This window comes from Mobula birostris, chromosome 3 (genome assembly GCF_030028105.1).
Source record: "Mobula birostris isolate sMobBir1 chromosome 3, sMobBir1.hap1, whole genome shotgun sequence".
NCBI classification, from domain to species: domain Eukaryota; kingdom Metazoa; phylum Chordata; class Chondrichthyes; order Myliobatiformes; family Myliobatidae; genus Mobula; species Mobula birostris.
In genome coordinates, this window is record NC_092372.1 from 229,666,117 (window position 1) to 229,682,273 (window position 16,157).

General features: G+C 51.3%; 1 protein-coding gene across 3 annotated transcripts in view; it reads right to left on the bottom strand.

Moving 5' to 3' along the window:
* Positions 1-5,023, bottom strand: part of LOC140195637 (alanine aminotransferase 2-like) — a 56,554-nt gene extending 51,531 nt beyond the window's left edge. The window contains exon 1 of one of the 3 annotated variants that reach the window (XM_072254317.1): positions 4,915-5,023. The gene's annotated coding sequence lies outside the window, so the exon portion shown is untranslated. Of the gene's footprint in view, positions 1-3,945; positions 4,070-4,914 lie in introns of those variants that run through there. The other 2 variants (XM_072254318.1, XM_072254316.1) reach the window with 2 other exon arrangements.
* Positions 5,024-16,157: the final 11,134 nt, after the last annotated feature.

The window sequence follows — 16,157 nt, forward strand, 5'->3', positions numbered from 1 at the left end:
GGAAGCGAGGGGGGGTCTGATGGTGGAGAGGGAGAAGTGGGGAGGGGCAGAGGTGGGAGACAGTGCTGAGCGGAGTGGGGGGAGGGAGGGTGGGAAGGGTCAAGAGGGAGAGATGGGCAGAGCGAGAGGGGTCAGAGAGGATGGTTAAGGAGGAGGGGTGAGGAAGGAGGACAGGAGACTGGGAGAGGGAAGGGTACAGGGTGAGAGAGAGTGAGAAAGAGGGGAAGAGGAGAGAGGGATAGAGAAGGAGCGAGGGTTTGAGGGAGGGTTAAGAGAGGGCAAGAGTGGAGGCAAGAGAGGTGAGATATGGTGGAGAGAGAGCAAGGGGGGGAGGGGAGAGAGTAGGTGAGGGAGGAGAGAGTGTGAGATGGACAGTGGTAAGGGGGTGAGGAGGGAGAGAGTGGTGAGTTGAGAAAGCAGGGAGACAGAGGGCATAGGGTTCAGGGATATGTGGGGAGGGGTGTGAGGGCAAGGGGAGTGTGGGGGAGTGGAGTGTGAGGGAGGGGAATGTGGGGAGGGGAGTGAGGGGAGGGGAGTGAGGGGAGGGGAGTGCTGAGGTGAGGGGAGTGTGAGGGAGGGGAGTGTGGGGGAGGGGAGTGAGGGGAGGGGAGTGCTGAGGTGAGGAGAGTGGGGGGTAGGGGAGTGAGGGGGAGGGGAGTGCGGGGGAGGGGAGTGTGGGGGGAGGGTGAGTGTGGAGATGGGGGGAGTGAGGGGGAGGGGAATGTGGGGGAGCTGAGTGTGGGGGCAGGGTGAGTGTGGAAGTGAGGAGAGGGAAAGCCCTCCTTGATTACAATGAATCTCCTGTATTGAGGGTGCTGAGGGTGCTCTTGGCCTTCATCGTTGGGCACTCTGATGGGATTATTCCTGAGTGGTCACTGACAGATCGGCTCATCTGATGTGTGCAGAGTCGGGAACGGTGTCAACACAACAGCGTTGTTGTGGTGGGTGGCCTCAGCTTCCCAATGTCAATCAGCATCTCCTCAGGTTTACATGGGACATAATTTGTTCGGTGCACCTAGGAGAGTTTCTTAAATCAGTGTGGAGATACTCCAGGTTCCTCAAGGTTGTCAGAGCTTGGGGAAGTTGGGGGGCGGGGTGTTAGTGGTAATGGGGATAAGCTCCAACTACTTATTAAATGTGCCCAATGGTGTGAATCTCAAGAAGCCTCTGACAACCAAGTCCAATTCCTGGCCTTCACATGTGACTTCGCTACCAAGTCTGATGGAACCAATTCTAATGACAGGAGAAGGTTACTGACGCCTTAAAACCAGTTGGGGCTTGTCAGTCATGATTGGCAGCTCACCTACAAGAAGGTAAGCTCTGATCTTAAACTTCCACTGCTTTGTGGCTGTACCCACTCATGGGGAAGGCTTCGGGAGTGAACCTCAAGGGAACAATCCAAAGCTATAGTCTCTAAGGCAGTCCTACGTTGAGTTCAAAGCTGGATGAAATCTCCAGTGAGGCAGCTGGTGCCAAAGTGTCGGTCTTTGCCATTCCTTTGGCGTCATCAGCTGGGTTGGGAGGAGGAGCCAGATCTCCATATTGCACTGTCCTGGCCCGTGTATCACACCGAGGGCTGCGACACAACGTCCGTGGTCAGTCCTGATGAGCAGATTGGCCAGTGAGAGCAGAGGCCATAAAGGGCCTGGTGACCGACCTTTCAGTGGGGAAACAATTCCTTAAGTTGTAACTCAGCTGTAAGTAAGTACGGACCTTGCAGAGAGCAAGTATTAAATTGGAGCAGGGGAAATCACAAGAAAATAATGATAGTTACTGGGCAAAATTGACTAAATGGGCTGAAGGGCCTATTTCTGTGCTGTTGTGCTCTCTGACTCTACAAGGCAGGAACTAGGGAGGGTTAACTGGAAGCAGCAGCTTCCGTGCAAGTTCACATCCAACATGTTGAGGGTAAACACAAAATACTCTGCAGATGCTGGGGTCAAAGCAACACTCACAACACGCTGGAGGAACTCAGCAGGTTGGGCAGCATCCGTGGAAACGATCGGGCTGTAACCCTTCGTCAGGACTGAAGAGGGAGGGGGCAGAGGCTCTATAAAGAAGGTGGGGGAGAGGGTGGGAAGGAGTTGAGGGTGTTTAAGGATCAGCTGCAGAGAGCTACAGGAAGGTCTGTTCCAGTCAGACGGCAGGACATGATGGCAAGGTCAGGGGAGCCTAGGGCTGATGGAAGGGGAAAGAAATGTACGTAAAATTTGGGAAGCTAAGGTCAAACAGAGTCCTTGAGGGTTATAAAGAAGGCAAACTAGAACTCAAATCTGGCAAGTAGGATTAAAGAGGACCCCAAGGCATTGTATACGCAGCACGATTAGCAGAATATTACGACAGCCTGGAGTTCGGAGTTTGTACTGTAACCACGTGCGTCTCCTCCAGGAGCTCCTGCTCCCTCCCCAGTCGAGAGACTGGCCAGTTACTGGGTTAATTAGTCATTATAAATGAGGGCAGGTGGGTTACTGAACAGAGTGGTTCATTGGGGCCGGGAGGGTCTGCTCGCAGCTTTACTTCTGAAATAAAGTATGAGGGGTGACTGATAAGTTCGTGGCCTAGGGTAGAAGGAGATAAGTTATTAACTTCAAACTTTCTGCATGATCACTCAAAGAGTTGAACTTCACGTGCATATAATGAGAGCGTCTTGCCCCTCCAGGTGGTCCACAGCAGGGGTGATTGATCTTCGTGGCCTAAGGTAGAAGGAGATGAGTTATACAGCTCTCGTTACATGCAACGTGAAGTTCAACTCTGAGTGAAAATGCAGAAAGTTTGAAGTTCATAACTCATCTCCTTTTACCTTGGGCCACTAACTTATCAATCACCCCTGCTGTGGACCACTTCTGGAGGTCCAGGACGCCAACTTCTACAAAGAAGGGATTCGTATGCTCCATGACTGCTGGACTAAGTGTGTAAATGTAGGAAAAATAAATGTGCTAGGTTTTCTAAAATTGACTCCTTCTACCTTAGGCCACGAACTTATCAATCACCCTTGGTTAAAAACAATCAAAAAGCACTGGAGTAAGAGGGTAATGAGGGAGGGGACCCTGACTCTGAGCCCATGAAGGTGGCGATGAACCAGGATCAATACTGAAGCTTTATACAAGTGCAGGCAAATTCGGTTTGTATAGACAGGCAACATGGCTGTAATGGGCCGAATGGCCCACTTGTGTGTGTATCTCTGTCTTTCTAGTATAGAACGGGGGTGGGGTGGGTTTGGTGGGTTAGTATAGACAGGGAAAATGTAATGGGCTGAATGTCCTGCTTGTGTACTGTCCATCTGTCATTCTGGTATAGAACAAGTGTGGGTTTGGTGGGTTAGTATAGACAGGCAACATGGCTGTAATGGGCCGAATGTGTGCGCATCTGTGATTCTGGTATAGAACGGGGGTGGTTTGACAGGCTGGACACGGAGTACAGGAGCTGGGGACATGACGATGTGGTTATGGGAAAGGCCACGCTCAGAGTATTTCGTGCATTTCTGGTCCCCACAGGACAGGAAAGCTGTGATTAAACTGGAGGGAAGGCAGGACAGCTGGACAAGGGCGGTGGAGGGGCCGGAGGGCTGTTCGTTCTCGTGATAGGTGGTGACAGGTTTCCTCCGGATGGTCGGGCAGATTGCCCGGGTCTGTCTCCACGCTGGTGGAGTCTACGGCAGGACGGGGCGGTTAAAGTCAGAGGGAGTAGGTTTAAAAAGGATCTGAGTAGGGGAGGGGAGGGGACAGAGATTGGAGGGAGGAGGAGAGCGTGAGGGAGAGGGAGGACGAGCGGAGGGTGAGGGAGAGACGGAGTGTGCTTCACCTGCAGGGTCACGGTTCCCTGAAAGTGGCGACACGTATGGACACGGCAGTCACATTGACCTTCATTGGACGGGATTGTGAAACCAGGAGCTGGGACGTGGTGTTAGAGGTGAAGTAAAGGCCGTGCTTGGAGTGCTTTGCTCACCTTGTTCAGGTGTACACGGAGGGACTGTGTGAACAGGAGAGGCGGAATGGGATTGTCCCCCCGGAGCGAAGGAGGCGCCGAGAACTGACAGAAGGTTCGGCTCGAACAGACAGCTGGAGGCTGATTCCCATCGGAGCCGGCACAACGGAAGGGCAGATTGACGTGGAAGATTCACTTTGTCTGGCACGTGTACCAGGGAAGAGAGGGACGGGGAGGGGGGTGGGGGAGGAGGAGGGGGCAGAGGGGACTGATGTAGGGCAGCAAGCGGGGGGGGGATAGGGAAGGTAGGGGGAAGGAGCAGGGCGAGAGGCAGGCAGGGAAGGTGAAGAAAGGACAGAGGTGAGGGGGAGGGTGGGAGGCAGAAGGCAGAGGGAGGGGGACAGGGATCGAGGAGCAGAGGGAGGGTTAAGAGAGAGCAGGTGAAGGAGGAGTGGGGAAGTGAAGGAGGAGTGGGGAAAACAAAGGGAGTGGGACAGAGAAATAAGGGGAATAAGGAGAGAGAAGGGGAGAGACGGAGAGGGAGGGGAAGGGGAGAGACGGAGAGGGAGGGGAAGGGGAGAGACGGAGAGGGAGGGGAAGGGGAGTGGGAGTGGAGATGTAGCAGAAGAGGCATGGAGGGACGGAGGGATAGGAGCACTGGGATAAAGGGGAGGGATTTATTCTGTATATATTGATAATAAACGTACTTTGAGGGAATGGAGAGAAGGGATACAGGGAAGAACCGATAGGACTGGAGTGATAGGGGAGGAGGGATAGAGGGAGAGGGATAGGGGAGGGTGTCAAAGATAGGAGAGGGAGGGAGGTAGTGGCTGGAAGAAGAGAGGGAGAGAAGTTTTGTGACCTCGCTGACTTTCACCAAGTGAACGGCAGGAGTTCGTCACTTTCAAACTTCCCTGTCCAGAGGGATACTCCCTGGGGTGGTGGAGTGGAAGAGAGCGGAGGGGAGGGGATAGGGAACCTCACACCTACCTCGGCAGCTGAAGAACCCGAAACCGGATTCGGATCGGCACCCGGAGCCCACTGCCTCCGCTCGGACTGGAAGGAACGGCCGAGACGTTGCGCCGTGGCCAGAGTCCAACACCTTGTCACTGGTTATTGGAGCGGGCCCAGGCCAGGTGGGGCGGGGCGCATCCGGGGTGGGGGGGGGGAGGGACGGAGGGGGCAAAGCTGCGATTTCTCGGGAACGGCAGGATGGAAAGGTGGAGAGAACGTGTTGGGGAGGGGCGGATTGAGGGAGAGTGAGAAGTTCAATAGAAGAGGATTAAAGGGAGACGTGAATGGGGTCGAGGGAGGGAAGGGAAGGCAGGGGAGGGCCGGAGACAGGAAAGGTGGGATGGGGTGGTAAAGAGGATGAGTGGGAGACGGAGGTGGAAGGGAGAGCTGAATGGGGAAGGGGAGGGGGAGAGGCGGTGGGGGTGGGGTGGAGAGGTAGAGACAGGAGCGGAAGGGGAGAAGGTGGAGTGGAGAGGGGTGAGGGAGGGGAATGAGAGGGGAGATAGGATAGGAGAGTGGGTATGGGGAAGGGTAAGTGGCACGGGAGGGGGGGAGTGGAAGTTACGTTGGGTTGGGGGAATGGAGGAAGGGTAGAGGGAGGGAAGGGAGACGGAGGAGGGGTATGTGGTCATTTGGAGGGAATGGGGTGATGCACTAGGGGGTAATGGGTAGGGGGCAGTGAGAGTGGTGGGGGGGGGAGAGAGCCAAAGAGATAGGTGGGGGCGAGGGGATTTGTAGAAAGGGGAGGGGGAGTCTGGGGAGTGAGGGTTGAGGGAGAGGAGAAAGGCCATAGTGAAGAGATAGGGAAGGAAGAGTCAAGAATGAGGAAAGTGGAAGGCAGGAGGAGGGGGAGGGTATGGATAGGACAATCGGGGTGAGATGGGATAGGCGAAGGTTGGAATGGAGGTGGGTGGAGGGATAGTGTTGTAGGGGAGGGGTGGTTTGGGTTGAGATGAAATTGAGGGTGCGGAGAGCAGAGAAATGGGAGGGGAGGAGAGGGGGCCTGAGGTGGAGGTTGCTTGGTGGAAGGGTGGGGAGAGGGTGAGCAAGGGTGGAGGAACAGGAGGATAAAGGAAGAGAGGAACAGATGCAGAAGAGGTGGAGAGGTGAGGGGTTGATCTGAGGACCCAGTACCACCCCTCGCCTTCCTCACCCTCTTCACTGGGAGGCGAGTCCTTTCCGCTTTAAGGGATCCACAACTGCCTGCGAGCTCCCCCCAGTGGCATCACCCTGTAACATCTTCTCACGGCTGCAAGAGCAACAGTGGATTCAATATCGTTATGTGTCTTTACCAGTACGAAAGTGTAAAGGAGAGTGAAATATTTGTTATTCCATATCCAATGCAGCACAAAAAACACAATAACATAAAGAAAACAATAAATATAAATATATTAGATTGCTTATATTCACAGATTGACTGTCTGTCCATAAAGTGACGCTAGGCACATGAGTGTCTGTACATAAGGTGACTCTGGCAGGAGATGATGAAGTAGTGGTGGTGGAGGTCTGGTGGGGTTGGTCAGTCAGTGGGAGTGTTGATCAGCCCTATTGCCTGGGCAAAGTAACTGTTTTTGAGTCTGGTGTAGATGCTACATAGCCTGCTCCCTGATGGGAGTGGGACAAGCAGTTTATGAGCAGGGTAGGTAGGATCTGTTATGATGTTACTGGCCTTTCCGCAGCACCTTTCTGTATATATGTCCTTGATGGTGGGTAGGAGGGTGCCGGTGATGTGCCTGGCAGTTTTGGGCCACAGTGTCCATCCAAGCCAGTCCCACTTGCCCACCTTTCCCCATGTCTGTCTACCTTTCCAATCCAAGCATCTGTCTAAATGTATTTAAAATGTTGTTAATATACCTCACTGAACCACTTTCTCCAGCAGCTTATTCAATACATTCACCAGCCTCTGGGTGAACGAGTTGCCCCTCAAAGTCCCTTAAAATTTTATTCCTTTCACCTTGGGCCTCTGCCTTCCTGTACAGTTGGAAAAAGTCTGTGACCATCCACCCTATCAATGGCCCTTTGTTCTTATAAACGTCGATAAAGTTCTCCCTCAGTCTCCCTATCGACGGCCCTTTGTTCTTTTAAACCTTGATAAAGTTCCCCCTCAGTCTCCCTATCGACGACCCTTTGTCCTTATAAACCTTGATAAAGTTCCCCCTCAGTCTCCCTATCGACGACCCTTTGTCCTTATAAACCTTGATAAAGTTCTCCCTCAGTCTCCCTATCGACGGCCCTTTGTCCTTATAAACCTTGATAAAGTTCTCCCTCAGCCACCCTATTGATGGCCCTTTGTTCTTATAAGCCTCGATCAGGTTCCCCCTCAGTCTCCCTATCGACGGCCCTTGTCGTCTTTTAAACCTCGATCAGGTTCCCCTCAACCACCCTATCGACGGCCCTTTGTTCTTTTAAACCTCAATTAGGTTCCCCTCAGCCACCCTCACTCCAGGGAAAACAATCCCTCAGCAACACACACACACACAACATGCTGGAGGAGCTCAGCAGGTCAGGCAGCATCTGGGGAAAGGAATACACGGCTGACGTTTCAGGCCGAGACCCTTCATCAGGACTGGAAAGAAAAGGGGAAAACATCAGAATAAAGAAGGTGGCGGGTGGGAGGAGGGCGTTAGAAGATGGTGGTGGTCAGGTGAGTGGGGGAGGGGAGAGGAAGTAAGAAACTGGGAGCTGATAGCTGATAGGTGGAAGTGGTAAGGGGCTGGAGAAGGTGTCTGAGAGGTGAGCAGAGTGGACCATGGGAGAAAGGGGCACCAGGGGGAGGAGATAGGCAGGTGAGAAGAAGAGGTAAGAGGCAAGAGAGGGGAATAGAAGAGGGGGGGAATTATTGGATGGGATGTTGGAGAATTTGAGGTTTATGCATCAAGTTGGATGCCATCTGGAAGGAATATGAGGTGTTGCTTCTCCATCCTGGCAGTGGCCTTGTTGTGGCAGATGAATATGCAGTTCCTTATCTCTCTAAACCTCTCCTATCATGTTCTTGTCCCGATATCTTTTAAACACTATTGTACTCGATCCCAAACACTTCCTCTGGCAGCTGGTTCCATACCCCCACCAGCCTCAGGGTGACAAAGTTGCCCCTCAGGCCCCTCTTGCCCTGTGCAAGTCCGCTAATACTAATACCACCACTCCTTTACCAGTTCCTGTCAGAGTCACCTTACAGACACTCCTGTGCTGAGCGTCACTTAACGAGCATGCATCAATCTGTGTATGTTACGCATTTCAATGTGTTGCCTTTCTTTGCTTAATGTGTTCTTTATCTAGTTATTGTGTTTTTGTTTTGGTCTGAGCAGGATCTGGAGTAACAATTATTTCATTCTCCTTCACACTGGAGTACTGGCAATGAGATTAAACGGTTTTATATCCCAATTCTGGTCTCCAGCTCATGATAAACATTCAATACGGTCACTCTTCACCCTCCTTTGCTCAATATACAGCCTATACAGTCTCTATTTAGAGCACCTTATTCACATTGAGATACTGTTTGACTCTAACGCTTCCTTCTTACTGTTCGTTCCGTGGTGGGCTGCTCCCTTGTCACCCCTTCCCACAGCACGGCTCCCCTTCCGCACCCTCGCACTGTGAGATGCTCCCTCCTCTGGTCTTTCACACTGCACGGCACCTCTACACACTAGACACTAGAATACTACAGCACAGTACAGGCCCTTTGGCCCTCAATGTTGCTGACCCATATATGCCTTAAAAAAAAGTACTAAACCCACACTACCCTGTAACCCTCTATTTTTCTTTCATCCATGTGCCTGTCCAAGAGGATCTTAAATACCCCTAATGTTTTAGCCTCCACCACCATCCCTGGCAAGGCATTCCAGGCACCCACAACCCTCTGTGTGAAAAACTTACCCCTGATGTCTCCCCTAAGCTTCCCTCCCTTAACTTTGTACATATGCCCTCTGGTGTTTGCTATTCGTGCCCTAGGAAACAGGTACTGGCTATCCACCCTATCTATGCCTCTCATAATCTTGTAGACCTCTATCAAGTCCCCTCTCATCCTTCTACGCTCCAAAGAGAAAAGTTCCAGCTCTGCTAACCTTACCTCATAAGACTTGTTTTCCAATCCAGGCAACATCCTGGTAAATCTCCTCTGCACCCTCTCCATAGCTTCCACATCTTTCCTATAATGAAGTGACCGGAACTGAACACAATAACCTGCCTGTCCTGGCCGACCTATTGTCTCAGCTTGCTCCTGCCCCACCGAACTCATCTCTGCATACCTCGACACTGTTTTATCACCCCTTGTTCAATCCCTTCCGACCTATGTTCGTGACACTTCTCATGCTCTTAAACTTTTCGATGATTTTAAATTCCCTGGCCCCCACCGCTTTATTTTCACCATGGATGTCCAGTCCTTATATACTTCCATCCCCCATCAGGAAGGTCTCAAAGCTCTACGCTTCTTTTTGGATTCCAGACCTAATCAGTTCCCCTCTACCACCACTCTGCTCCGTCTAGCGGAATTAGTCCTTACTCTTAATAATTTCTCCTTTGGCTCCTCCCACTTCCTCCAAACTAAAGGTGTAGCTATGGGCACCCGTATGGGTCCTAGCTATGCCTGCCTTTTTGTTGGCTTTGTGGAACAATCTATGTTCCGTGCCTATTCTGGTATCTGTCCCCCACTTTTCCTTCGCTACATCGATGACTGCATTGGCGCTGCTTCCTGCACGCATGCAGAACTCGTTGACTTTATTAACTTTGCCTCCAACTTTCACCCTGCCCTCAAGTTTACCTGGTCCATTTCCGACACCTCCCTCCCCTTTCTAGATCTTTCTGTCTCTGTCTCTGGAGACAGCTTATCCACTGATGTCTACTATAAGCCTACTGACTCTCACAGCTATCTGGACTATTCCTCTTCTCACCCTATCTCTTGCAAAAATGCCATCCCCTTCTTGTAATTCCTCCGTCTCCGCCACATCTGCTCTCAGGATGAGGCTTTTCATTCTAGGACGAGGGAGATGTCTTCCTTTTTTAAAGAAAGGGGCTTCCCTTCCTCCACTATCAACTCTGCTCTTAAACGCATCTCCCCCATTTCACGTACATCTGCTCTCACTCCATCCTCTCACCACCCCACTAGGAATAGGGTTCCCCTGGTCCTCACCTACCACCCCACCAGCCTCCGGGTCCAACATATTATTCTCCGTAACTTCCGCCACCTCCAACGGGATCCCACCACTAAGCACATCTTTCCCTCCCCCCCCCCCCTGCATTCTGCAGGGATCGCTCCCTACACAACTCCCTTGTCCATTCGTCCCCCCCCATCCCTCCCCACTGATCTCCCTCCTGGCACTTACCCGTGTAAGCATAACAAGTGCTACACATGCCCTTACACTTCCTCCCTTACCACCATTCAGGGCCCCAAGTAGTCCTTCCAGGTGAGGCAACACTTCACCTGTGAGTCGACTGGGGTGATATACTGCGTCCGGTGCTCCCGATGTGGCCTTTTATATATTGGCGAGACCCAACACAGACTGGGAGACCGCTTTGCTGAACATCTATGCTCTGTCCGCCAGAGAAAGCAGGATCTCCCAGTGGCCACACATTTTAATTCCACATCCCATTCCCATTCTGACATGTCCATCCACAGCCTCCTCTACTGTAAAAATGAAGCCACACTCAGGTTGGAGGAACAACACCTTATATTCCGTCTGGGTAGCCTCCAACCTGATGGTATGAACATCGACTTCTCTAACTTCTGCTAAGGCCCCACCTCCCCCTCGTATCCCATCTGTTACTCATTTTTATGCACACATTCTTTCTCTCACTCTCCTTTTTCTCCCTCTGTCCCTCTGAATAAACCTCTTGCCCATCCTCTGGGTCCCCCCCCCCTTGTCTTTCTTTCTGGACCTCCTGTCCCATGATCCTCTCGTATCCCCTTCTGCCTATCACCTGTCCAGCTCTTGGCTCCATCCCTCCCCCTCCTGTCTTCTCCTATCATTTTGGATCTCCCCCTCCCCCTCCAACTTTCAAATCCCTTACTCACTCTTCCTTCAGTTAGTCCTGACGAAGGGTCTTGGCCTGAAATGTCGACTGCACCTCTTCCTACAGATGCTGCCTGGCCTGCTGCGTTCACCAGCACCTTTGATGTGTGTTGCTTGAATTTCCAACATCTGCAGAATTCCTGTTGTTTACAATACTCTAAGTGTGGTCTCACCAGAGATTTGCAGCGTTGCAACATGACCTCTCTACTCTTGAACTCAATCCCCCTATTAATGAAGCCTAGCATCCCATAGGCTTTCTTAACTATCCTAACAACCTGTGCAGCGATCTTGAGGGATGTATGGATTTGAACCCCAAGGTCCCTCTGCTTATCCACACTCTTAAGTAACTGACCATTAACCCTGTACTCAGCCTTCTGGTTTGTCCTTCCAAAATGCATCACCTCACACTTACCCGGATTGAACTCCATCTGCTACTTCTCTGCCCAACTCTGCATCCTGTCTGCATCCTCTTGTAACCTTCGACAGCCTACAGCTCCATCCACAACTCCTCCAATCTTCATGTCATCCGCAAACTTACTCACCCATCCTTCCGCCTCTTCATCCAGGTCGTTTATAAAAATCACAAAGAGCAGGGGTCCCAGGACAGATCGGTACAGCACACCACTAGTCACCGACCTCCAGGCAGAATACTTTCCTTCCACTACTACCCTCTGCTTTCTTCCTGTAAGCCAATTTTTTATCCAAACAGCCAAGGTTCCACTGATCCCATGCCTCATGACTTTCTGGATGAGTCTCTCGTGGGGGACCTTGTCAAATATCTTGCTAAAATCCATGTAGACCACATCTACTGCCCTACCCTCATCAATTTCTTTTGTTACCTCTTCAAAAAACTCAATTAGGCTTGTGAAGCACAAACCTCCCTTCACACAGCCATGTTGACTATCCTTGAGTAGACTGTACTTCTCCAAGTGCTCATAGGATCCTACCCTTAAGAATCCTTTCCAATAGTTTGCAGACCACCGACGTAAGGCTCACCGGTCTATAGCTCCCAGGATTCTCCCTATTACCTTTTTTAAACAAGGGAACTACATTTACCATTCTCCAATCCTCCGGCACCTCCCCTGCAGCCAAAGAGGATTCAAAGATCATAGCCACTAATCCAGCGATCTCTTCTCTCACTTCCCACAGCAACCTGGGGTATATCACATCTGGCCCTGGGGACTTATCAATCTTGATGTTTTTAAGAAGATCCAACACTTCTTCTTCCTTAATCTCCACATTGTCCAGCACACAGGCCTGTTCTATTTCGACCTCACCTTGATCAAGGTCCTTTTCACTTGTGAATACTGAAGCAAAGTATTCATTTAGGACATCCCCAACCTCCTCTGCCTCCAGGCACATGTTGCCTTCTTTATCCTTTAGCGCCCCCACCTTCATTCTTGTCATTCTTCTGTTCTTCACATATGCACCTTGGGGTTCTCCTTAATCCTACATGCCAAGGCCTTCTCATACCCCTTCAAGCTCTCCTAAGTCCTTTCTTAAGCTCCTTCCTGGCTACCCTATATTTCTCATGAGCCCCTCCTGCCTCCTGCTTCTTATATCTAACATATGCTTCCTTCTTCCTCTTGACGAGTTGCCTCACGTGTTTCGTCAGTCACAGTTCCCTTTTCCTGCCATTTTTTCCTTGTTTCAGTGGGACAAACCTGTCCTGATCCCAGCACAAGTGGTCCCTAAACTTCCTCCACATTACTTCTGTGCTTTCACCCTTGAACATCTGTTTCCAATTTACTCTCGCTAGTTCCTGCCTCATCCCTTCATAGTTAGCCCTTCCCCAGTTAAGCACTTTCCTATTTGTCTGTTTTTATCCTTCTCCATAGCTACGCTGAAGCTAAGGGAGTTGTGGTCACTCTCACCAAAATGTTCCCCCACCAGGAGGTCTGCCACCTGACCAGGTTCATTACCCAGAACTAGATCCAGTATGGCCTCTCCTCTCGTCGGCCGGTCCACATACCGTGTCAGGAATCCTCCTTGAACACACCTGACAAATTCAGCCCCATCTATCCCCCTTGCAGCCAGTCAATATGAGGGAAGTTGAAATCACCCATAACTACAACCTGTATTTCCTGCACCATTCTAAAAGGGCTTCCTCATGGCCCCTTCCCACAACGCGGCGCTCCTTCCACACCTCCCCACTGTGAGACGCTCCCTCCTTCCTGTCTTTCACACTGACTGCACGGCGCCTCCTCCCACAGGGCGGCGCTTCCTCGGAACGCCCGTGACCCGCTGTGGTTGTGTCGGGACCCCGGAGCCTCCGCTCTTCGCTTGCGACTGTGTCGGGATGAGGGTAGCTGATTTAATCCCCACCCATTGACCTCCAATCCCCACGCCGCCATCCCCGGCACCTGCCTATCCTGAGTTCCGCTCCATCGGTCCGATTCTGGGCTGTGAAGTCACCGCGGCCGCGGCCGGGTTCGGGGGACGGCGTCATAGTTGGGTCAATGTAACAGAGACCCATGAGATCAGCGCTGAGCTGGACGCCTCGGGACGCGGGGGTCTGCAGGCGGGCCACCAGCGAGGAGGACTGGGACGGTAGAGAAGATCGGGGCAGGGTAAAATGATCTGGAGAATGGAGATGAGAGACAGTCGGCGTGGAGCTGGGGAAATGGGGCAGGATACAAGGGGGCTGGAGACTGGAAACTCTCTGGAAGGTAACGTGGCTGGGAGACTCGGGTTAGCAGCCACAGAGTCATACAGCAAAGAGTTAGCCCAACTGGTCCATACCGACCCCATCAACGAGCTGAGTCTGTCAACATTTTGAATCCTCCAAGGACCTGTTCCTTGGACATGTCCTTTAGAAGTTGTAATGGTAACGGCCTCAAACCCTTCCTCTGGCAGCTCACACCATACAGACACTATCCTTTGTGTAAAAAACGTTGCCTTGCTTCAGGAGGAAACAAGAAGTGCAGAGGGGAGGGTTGATGTGAACTGACCACACCTGGAGTACTGCGTGCAGTTTTGGTCTCCAAATTTGAGGAAGGACACTCTTGCTATTGAGGGAGTGCAGCGGAGGTTCACGAGGTTAATTCCCAGGATGGCGGGACTGTCATATGTCGAAAGATTGGAGCGACTGGGCTTGTATACTCTGGAATTTAGAAGGCTGAGAGGGGATCTTATTGAAACATATAAGATTATTTAGGGATTGGACACACTGCAGGCAGGAAGCATGTTCCTGCTGATGGGTGAGTCCGGAACCAGAGGCCACAGTTTAAGAATAAGGGGTAGGCCATTTAGAACGGAGTTGAGGAAAAACTTTTTCACCCAGAGAGTGGTGGATATATGGAATGCTCTGCCTCAGAAGGCTGTGGAGGCCAAGTCTCTGGATACTTTCAAAAAAGAGATAGATAGAGCTCTTAAAGATAGTGGAATCAAAGGTTATGGGGATAAGACAGGAACTGAGTACTGATTGTAGATGATCAGCCACGATCACAGTGAATGGCAGTGCTGGCTCGAAGGGCCGAATGGCCTACTCCTGCACCTATTGTCTATTGAATCTGCCCCTGTGGCTCAGAGTGGAATTGGGGGAAGATTTGTGCAGCGGTGACTGGAGATTCATTATTAGGGGATCAGATGGAATATTCTGTGGCTGAAAACGAGACTCCTGGGTGCTGTGCTGCCTGATCTGCTGAGTTCCTCCAGCAGTTTGCATGCATAGCACTGGATTTCGTGCATCTGCAGAACTTCTTGTGCTTACGCTTTGCTGCCTCCCAGCTCGGGCGGCAGGATGGAGATGTTTCTACCTAAGGACGCGTCAGGCACTCCTTCCCTCCACTAGCCTGCAGGTCACCCTTGGGTAAGGTGTAGCACCTGCTTAGCCCCCCGAACAGGGTCAGGTGAAGCGATGGGAGCAGGTGGTGGATGGTCGTATGAGCAGCCAGTGCAGATCACGTCCTGGTTATGTGACCATTAACTCCAGGTAGACAATCTCTGAAGACTATCGATAATGGCTGAGGTCACCCGTCTTGTTAAGATGCCACTCAGAAGAAGCAAATGGAAAACCACTTCTGCAGAAAAAGTTATCAGGAACAATCACGGCCAAGACAGTGATCGCCCACGTTATATGGCACGGCGCACAGTGATGTTGCTTCCCAGGTGCCAGGGACCGATGTCTCTGATCAAATCCACAACATTCATGAGGGCAGGTAGTCAGAGAGTGCGGGATGAACGACGTAACTGGGAGAAGTGATGTAGTCCGGCGGAGTGGACATACAGTAGGCAGTTTGGATGGAAGCTGAAAAGCAGGAGCTCAAGGTGCCATGCACCAGTGAGAGTAAAACAGGAGAGCTGGCAGATGAAAGTGTGGCTGAAGAGTTGGTGTAGGGGGCAGGGTTTCAGATTTGTAGATCATTGGGATATCTTCTGTGGGGGATACGAACTGTAGAAAAGAGATGCAAAAGGGATGGTCATACCTTTTCTGGTTAGGAGGGAGCCTGGTAGGGAGCATTTTCTGGTTGACTGACAGTGACTAGTGGTGTTCCACGGGGTTCTGTGTTAGGACTGCTTCTAGTTATGTTTCAATGGTTTTGATGACAGAATTGATGACTTCGTATCCAAGTTTGAGGATGATACAGACAGGTGGAAGGACAGGTTGTGCTGAGGAAGCAGAGAGGCTGCAGAAGTTTGAGAGATTAGGAGAGGTGGAACATTGTGTGGGGAAGTGTATGGTCATGCACTCTGGTAGAAGAAATAACTGCATAGACTATTTTCTAAATGGGGAGAAGATCGGAGGTGCAAAGGGATTTAGGAGTCCTTGCACAGAATTCCCTAAAGGTTAATTTGCAGCTTAAATCGGTGGTGAGGAAGGCAAATGCCATGTTAGCATTCATCCCAAAAGGACAAGGATGTAAAAGAAGGATGTAATGATCAGGCTTGACAAGGCACTGCTGGGGCCTCACTGAGCATTGTGAGCCGTTTTGGCCCTCGTCTCTAAAAAGGTGAGGACTGAGAGGAGGTTTACAAGAATGGTTCCGGAAATAAAAGGGTTACCATATGAGGACTGATTGATGGCTCTGGGCCTGTACTCACTGGAATTCAGAACAGTGAGGGGCGATCTCATTGAAACCTGCTGCATGTTGAAAGGCTGCGATGGGGTGGATGTAGAGAGCATATTTCCTACGGTGGGGGAGTCCAAGACCAGAGGACAAAGAGATGTCCATTTGGAATGGAGATGAGGAGGAATCTGTTTAGCCAGAGAGT